This window comes from Pongo abelii, chromosome 1 (genome assembly GCF_028885655.2).
Source record: "Pongo abelii isolate AG06213 chromosome 1, NHGRI_mPonAbe1-v2.0_pri, whole genome shotgun sequence".
Lineage (NCBI taxonomy): Eukaryota > Metazoa > Chordata > Mammalia > Primates > Hominidae > Pongo > Pongo abelii.
The window spans coordinates 58,016,075-58,024,942 of NC_071985.2; positions in this window are offsets into that span (position 1 = coordinate 58,016,075).

Genomic DNA, 8,868 nt, shown 5'->3' on the forward strand with positions numbered 1-8,868 from the left:
TAAAACTGTAGATGAGCCAAAATAGAACAATAATATAATAGTGACTGTCAGCAATAAAAATATGCATTCCATTGGAAAATATGTATATGTGTTTTCTCAGGTGGAAAGTAAATATCTCCTTCTGTAGTAACTTCTTTGTCCACACAGTTAATTACCTGCTAGATTATTAGAATAAGAACTTGTTCTCATCCAAAACATTGGTATATTCACCAAGAGCTGCATTATAGAAATATATGTTGGAACTGGGTCTAGTTGGGGCAATGTCAGAGTTTCAAAGAAATTCATAAATAGGGAACTAGAGAGGGAAGTGATTCTTAAATGCTTGTTCTGAAAAAATGATGATTTTTCTCAGCTTGAACCCTTATGAAACCATCCCTCCCGTCAATGTCAGAGAATGACTTGCCTTCTTCTCAGTTGTTTTCCTTTTCCAAATCGATTAACTGGAATAGAATGATGTCTCACAGTTTGATCCCTACTTTCTTAAATTTTAGAAGAAAGTAATCAGAAATTTTCAGTTCTGTTAAGTTGTGGTATGATGTGAGTGTATGTGGAGTATGCATGTTTGTGTGTTCTATTCAGACAGAAATAAAGAAAAAGAGTAAAACAAACAATGATGGAAAAACTATTCAAATTTAAGTTCCTAGAGTATTATGGGCATCAAAGATTTGGCTGTTGTATTTTGAGAAATTAAATTAGGCTCTTAATAATATACAATCAACTTTTCATTTTTGTTCCTTTGAATATCATCGAAAGTTTCTTACTTTCTGTCTTCCCTGGTTGGGGTTTATAGACTAGATACTTGCCATTCAGTAAATACCTATTTCTTTCTGTCTTTAATTTCGATATATGGATAGTAGATAGGTATAAATTAGCTATAGATAAATAGATATAGACATGCATATTTCCCTTATCATATAGTTATATACATACATACAGATACATACATATACCTTTTATATTTCACAGAAAAAAATACATAGACAAGGATGTAAATGATTTTGAATCTTTGTTCCACAGAGATTTTAATTATGAATTACCTTCATTTTTAGAGACAACCTCAGGCTTAATGCTTATTTTTTTTGTTCCATCCAAATAGAGAATGTCACAGATATTGTGTCATTGGAAATGGGGTTGAGTTAAAGTGGAATTTTTGGTAAGTAGGGTAGGGAAGGAAGAGCTTGAGGAGGGAGGCACTATGACATATATTAATATATATTAAGTAGTTACCCTGGGCCAAGCACTGTATGGTATACCTTTAAAATTATTTCTCAGAATGCTGATTGACTTCAAGCATTTTATGTCTTCCCTCACTGATGCGGTATCATAAACCTTGATAATTATGCCCTGATTATCACAATATTTGGATTGTCCTAAAGCAATAGTATGGAAAATTGAGACTCAATCTGGAATAAACAGAAGTAGGGGTTTGGTAGCCCCCAGAGATCCCTATCTCCTGATATTTATACTAATGTTGTGTCTCCTCCCCCAATGTACCAGTGACAAATGTTGGCCAGAGTAACCATAGAATATCTCAAAACTGATGCCAAGTCCTGAGATTGGGGTATAAAAGGCAAAGATGACTTCCTTCTTGGTCTCTCTCTTTCTTTCTCTCTGGAAATATTAATACTTTCTCTGGGTGCAACTGGCTGCCATGTTATAAGCAGCCCTTTGGAGAAACCTACCTTGTGAGAAAATGTACCTTCCTTCCAGTTACGTGTGCCAGCTTGAAAGCCCATCTCCAGCTGTGCTCAAGCCGTCAGTTGATTGCAGTCTTAGCTGAAAGCTTTATTAAAGCTCACGAGAGACCAGAATTACCTAGCAAAGACACATATCAATTCCTGGTCCTCAGAAACTGTATGAACAATGTGGTGGGTACAATAGTGGCCTCAAAAGATACATTCCTAGAACTGATTAATATGACATTATTTGGAAAAAGTATCTTTTGCATATGTAATTGAGTTAAGAATCTTGAGATGAGATTACCATAAATTAGGGTAGCCCTTAAATCCCATGAGTCCTTATAAGATGAGAGAGGAAAGAAGAAAAAAGACAAGTATAGAAAAAGGCAATATGAAGATGGAGGCAGAGATTAAAGTGATGAGGCTATAAGTAAAGGAACATCAAGTATTGCCAGAGACACTAGAAGCTAGGAGTGAGGCATGGAATTGATTATCTATCGGAATTTACACAAGAAATCAACCCTGCTCACAACTTGATTTTAGACTACTAGCCACTGGGACTGTGAGGGATTAAATGGATGTTGTCATAATCCGGTTAGTTTGTAGTAATTTGTTAGGCAGTCCTAGGAAACAAATATAGATAAAAATAATTTTTGTCTTCAGCTGCTAAAATTTGGTGTAATCTGTTACTCAGCAATAGCTAAGTAATACAGGTTTTGATACCTGGAATTATCATGCTTTGTAACAAATGCCTTAATGCGAGAGAAAGTCTAAATTGCATTGAATAAGCATTAGAAAAATTTTGGTCTTTTATCAGGCTACCACTGAGAATTTAACGAATGTGAGGCAAATCTTCTTGGGAAATGGAAGAAAAGAATTTCCTTTTATGTGTTGACAGAAAAGCTAGCAACATTCTTGCCTACAGTTGGCAGGAAATTAAAAATGTATCAAATGAACTGGGTGATTTGGCTAAGGACACTCCTAGGTAGAGTGTAGAAGGTACTTGCTACTATCTCCTTGGTGTGGTTAGTAATTGTGAGAGCGGAGAGCTAAAGTAAAGGAGGAGGTCTTTCAAACATGACAGAGATAGAAATGATAGCTTGGAAAACTATCAGTTTCACCCAATGACAGATAATGCTAAAATTTAAAAATGCCTTTTGAGCAAAGATGAATTCTAGAGCTCTATATGAAAAAGTATGAACTAAATATAAAGCCAAGAGTATGATTATAACATTTTTATTAATACTTAAGTCTAACCAATAGTGATATTTTAGAGTATTGTTCAGTTAGACAAAACTCCCTCTAAAGAACTTAAGGGAACAACTCACAGATACTCTCAACGAAACAACAGGACTTGTGAAAAGCTCAGGGGTGTTGTCTCTCAGCAGAAGCTCAAATTAGTTAGAGAAGGGCTTAACTAGAAGAGGTTTGTGGGTGTGGTTTTTGTCTAGATCCAAGTCTATTTGTCTATAGATCAAGGGAACCTAACACAGATTACAGAAGCTTAAGCCTTGAGCTGATATTGTAACATGATAAGACTTTCAGGTCTTTTGAGAGATGAGTGCATTTGCATGGGGAACAGGCATAAATCATCGATGTACAAAGGGCACAATGTGGTAGTCAGCCTCCAAAATGACCCCATTTGTCTCCCCTCCCACACTGTACCAGTGTTTTCTGTGTGACCAATAGGATACAGTGGTACGATGAAATGCCATTTCTGAGATTAGTTTATAAAAGACACAGAGCTTCTTTATTGGTCAATATCTCTCTTATAATATCTCTCTTTAATTGCTCACTTTGGAGGAAGCCAGTCACCATGTTGTGAGAAGGTGTATGGAAAGATTCACATAGAGAGGAACTGTCTCCTGTAAACAGCCACAGATGTGAGGCTGGAAGCAGGGATCTCCAGACCCAGGCAAGCCTTCAGTTGACCTCAGTCCTGGTCAACAGCTTGATTACCACCTCATGAGAGACCCTACACCTAACCACTTAGCTAAGTCACATCTGATATCCTGACTTCCAGAAACTATGAGATAATACATATTTGTTGTCTTTAGATACGAAGTTTTGAGGCACTGTCTTATACGAAAATAGAGAATGCGTTAGAAAAGCACTCAATGATGAGATTAGCAATAGGTAAAAGGAAAAGAAAAGCTTCCTTGATACCAAGAAAAAGGGATATTTCTTTTAGCCTCCAAGGCTAATTGTCCTGTTAAGGTCAAAAATCATTTCTTTTTCTTTTTTTTTTTTGAGATAAGAGTCTTGCTCTGTCACCCAGGCTGGAGCACAGTGGTGTGATCTCGGCTCACTGCAACCTCCGCCTCCCGGGTTCAAGTGATTCTCCTACCTCAGCTTACTGAGTAACTGGGATTACAGGCACACACCACCACGCCCGGCTAATTTTTGTATTTTTAGTAGAGATGGGGTTTCACCATGTTGGTCTGGTTGGTTTGGAACTCCTGACCTCATGATCTGCCTGCCTCAGCTTCCCAAAGTGCTAGGATTACAGGCGTGAGCCACCACGCCAAGCCCAACAATCATTTCTTTAGTGTCTATCAGTTCTTGTCAAGTTGCTAGAAACCTAAATGCTAAAATATAAACACTGCATAGTTAATACCTTTGCAAGTTATAATCTAGAAACACAGGCCTGTTTGCTGACTTGTTTCTCTCTCTCCTTTGTTTCCTTTCTGTCTCCTACCCTCCTTTCCTCCCTCTCTTCCTTTGTCCTTTTGTCCTTCTTTCCAAGCTTTGTTTCTCCCTTGTTTTTTTCTCTGTCACAATCAAGTGCTAAATAGAAAGTATTCTGTCATCAGGATCTTTATTTCTACTTTTGAAAGGAAGTCAGCCCTTTATTGAATGCTGTGAGGCATGCTCACTTCCAGATAATAAATCATTCATTAGGCTGGGCACAGTGGCTCACGCCTGTAATCCCAGCACTTTGGGAGGCCGAGGTGGGTGGATCATGAGGTCAGGAGATCGAGACCATCCTGGCTAACACGGTGAAACCCCGTCTCTACTAAAAATACAAAAAAAAAAAAAAAAAAAATTAGCAGGGTGTGGTGGCGGGAGCCTGTAGTCGCAGCTACTCGGGAGGCTGAGGCAGGAGAATGGCTTGAAACCGGGAGGCAGAGCTTAGCGTGAGCTGACAACACGCCACTGCACTCCAGCCTGGGTGACAGAGAGAGACTCAGTCTCAAAAATAAATAAATAATAAATAAATAAATCATTAATTTGAAACCCAAAGCAAATCAAGTATCAAAATACCATTAAGAGCAATCAACCTGTACTGACAACGAAGAAAAATAGAAGTTTTGGCATTTTTTTTTTAACAAACATAACCAATTTTGTATTAATTTTCATTAAAATTGCAGTGGCAAAATTAAAACACATATTTAAGATTTATGTGTGTCCTTTTAATTGAGCAGTCATTTAGCCATATTACATTTTGGCTTAGTTGTTTCAAATACATTTGGTGATGTGACATGAGGTCTGTTATATGTTTATAAACATAAACTGATTAACTGATAAGAAACTGCAAAATGCTGTAGGGTATTGCAATTGACTATGCATACTTGCTTAGAATCCGAAAGGCAAAGAGCAGATGGGTTGAAAATATGATATGGAATGACAATGTAGCGCCTTCAAAAGGTGCTGGAGGATTGTTCTCTTAAAAAATTAGAAATATCATATTGCTCAGAATGGACTTCTTTAAAAGCAAATCTAGAATAAATATTCACAAAATTTTTTTTACTATCAAGCCTTCTTTCAAAATAAATCATGTAACACTTGTTATTAAGAATAAATAATGTGACCCAGGCATGTCTCTAAATATCTGCTGATTATACACACACATATTTGTACGTGTATATGTTCAAATATACATACACACACGCAAATACATATACATTTATATAAACATATCTCTATATAAAAGCAATTTGGTATCTGCAATATAAAAGACACTTAAATTTTATACTTTTCTACCGAAATTATGATTTCAAATTATTTATACTAGAAAAAAATTGTTTATGAATCTTTTCCTCAATTTGGGGATGAATTAAATTTTCTCTTTTTTTTGAAAATTTTAAGCAACATCTGTTCTTAATTTTTTGAGACATTCTTTAGTTCAAAAGTATCATTGTGTACTATCTTAAATAGCATTTAGATTCAGAAACTATTTCTGTACAAACATGTGGCAAAATTTTACTGCTGCTTGAAAAAGATAGTCATATATTTTAAAAGCCAAAATGCAGAAAAGTGTAATACTATTATAATATTGCTGATAAACTTTAAAAAAAAGTAAGGTGGCATTTTTTATTCAGCTTTAGCCCACTTTCTATCCTCATGCTTTTTCTCTTCAGTTTTGGAATATATTCTTTTAATGAATCTGTAAAGAACACAGAATAGAAAATATGTATTAAATACATGTTATATATATGAAATATATAAAGTTATATACTGGCATAACTTGGGAGATATTGTGGGTTTGGTTCCAGACCACCACAATAATGCAAATATCTCAGTGAAGTGAGTCACACAAATATTTTGGTTTCCCACTGCAAATATAAGTTATGTTTACACTATACTGTATTCTATTAAGTGTGCAATAGCCTTATGTCTAAAATGTAATGTGTGTATCTTAACTTAAAAATGCTTTATTGCTAAAGATTGCTGATACAGAGATACAAAGTAAGCATATGCTGTTGAAAAAATGGCACTGGTAAGTGGCTCCAGGTAGGGTTGCCACAAACCTTCAATTTGTTAAAAATGTAATATCTGCGAAGAGGAGTAAAATGAGGTATACTTGTATTATGTAATTCACATGTATGAGATAAAATTATATAATATATGAATGTTATATATATATATATATCTGTGTGTGTGTTATTTGAAAAGTAATGCCGATTATTCATTGTAACTCAATTGAAGATTGCTAATTATTTCTCATTTTCTTACAAGCTGAAGCCCTTTGGTTTGGAAAATATAATAACAGAAACTTATATGCTAGGCAAGAATATTCCTGAGAAGTTATACATTGGTATATATGTTATGTATGTATATATGTATACACATAAAAACAGAATATATATAAATACTCAAGTATATATATATATACTATATATATATATTAATTCAAGTTAGCTAGTGCCCATTAATGCCCATGCATATCAAATGCATTTGATAATGTTGGTATCTAAAATAACAAGAGTACCAGATTCACTATCAGGGCATAGAGTTGGTATTACATATTAATGATGGCTTGTGTTCACCCAACAGATATTTATTAGCTGCTATGCACCAGACAATATAATAAACATTAGAGACAAAGTGCTGGGTACAAGTGAAACTGGTCCTCTACTTATGCAATTTATAATCTAGTGTTGGGATGGTCATTGATTGTATAATTTCATAAAATATATATGTTTAAACCTTTATATGTGATTTTAAGTAAATAATCATTGGGTTCAGGGTCCTGATTTATGTTTACTACTACTAAGATCAATTTTCTCTTCTCAACATTTCTGACACCAAAGGTGTATGTGCTTTTTTCTCACACTAATCAATTTTCCAAGTCTCCGGACATCAAATGGGTGTCCTACAATTTAATTCAATTCTGACACTAACTCTCTGGATTATTGCAGACCCTACAGGTTAAGAGCTTAGTCACACAAGACAGTGCCAACTATGGATGCTGAAAACAAGTCTGGGCCACTTGTAATACTTACTGACTGGCTATAAAGTCATTGGTGAAGGAGGAGGTTTCCTATAACCCCCTCCTCAAATTTGATAATTCCCTAGAAAATCTTACAAAACTCAAGAAAATGCTGTGTTTACATTTAATATTTTATTATTAAAAATGCAACTCAGGTACAGCCAAAAATTAAAAGATACATAGGATAAAGTATGAGGATCAGGGGTGTTGATTGTCTATGGCCTCTCTGGTCACACCATCCTTCCAGTACTTCAGTTTCTTCATTAACCCGAGAGCTCTTAGAGCCTTCTCCTACAGGGTTTTCATGAAATCTTTGTTACATAGGCACTAATAATTAAATCATTGGCCATTGGTGATTGGCTCAATTTCTAGTCCCTCTCCCAGACTTAGCCAACTGGGATGGGACTGAAAGTTCCAACTCTCTAATAATGGTTCCGAAGGCAACCAGCTCCCATCCTAAAGCTATCCAGAGGCCCACCAAGAGTCATCTCATTAGCATAAATTCAGGTAAGATTGAAAAGAGCTTTTTTGTTGTTGTTGTTTGAGAGGGAGTTTCCCACTTGTTGCTCAGGCTGGAGTGCAATGGTGTGATCTCGGCTCACTGCAACCTCCGCCTCCTTGGTACAAGTGATTCTCCTGCCTCAGCCTCCCGAGTAGCCAGGATTACAAGCATGCACCACCACGCCCGGCTAATTTTGTATTTTTAGTAGAGATGGGGTTTCTCCATGTTGGTCAGGCTGGTCTCAAACTCTGGACCTTAGGTGATCCACCCTCCTCAGCCTCCCAAAAAAGGGCTTTTTATGAATAACAAAAGATGGTTCTCTTATCCTGATCACATGGAAAATTCCAATAGTTTTAAAATTTCTTGTGCCAGGAACCAGGTACAAAGATCAAATATATATATTTTATTATATCACAATATCACAGTGTTCACGATCCCAGATGTTTTCTTTGAAGTAGTCAAGGGTGTATCTGAGAACTGAGTAAGTGGTGATTAGGTTAAGAGACAAACGATTTATGTTCCTGAAGAAGAAAACATCATTAAGGCCTTGAGCAACGTAGACTGTTTGAGGAACTAGGAATTTCCGGGTGGCTGGAATACTGAGACAGAAAGATGAAGAAAAGGATGATATGCCATTCATTTGAAGGGATCAAAATATTTAGAGCCTTAAAAGTAGAAGTAAATGTTTTTGTCTTTAATAGCAATGAAGAATAACTGAGGCATTTTCCCAAGGTGCGAATAGGAGGAGGGCAGGATAAAGTTATTAGTTTATTTCTGTTTTGTTTGCAGTGGAAAATGGATGAGAGAAAGCTGGTTAAGTTGATATTGAAGTAATCTAGTCAAAAGTTAATGCAAGTTTGGATTAAAACTGTGGTGATAGAAGGTAAATAAAGAGAAGAGAATGAGTTTGAGCTTTATTTAGAACATAGTGATGGGGTTTCACTATGGATTAGATGTGAGTTTTGATCAACAAA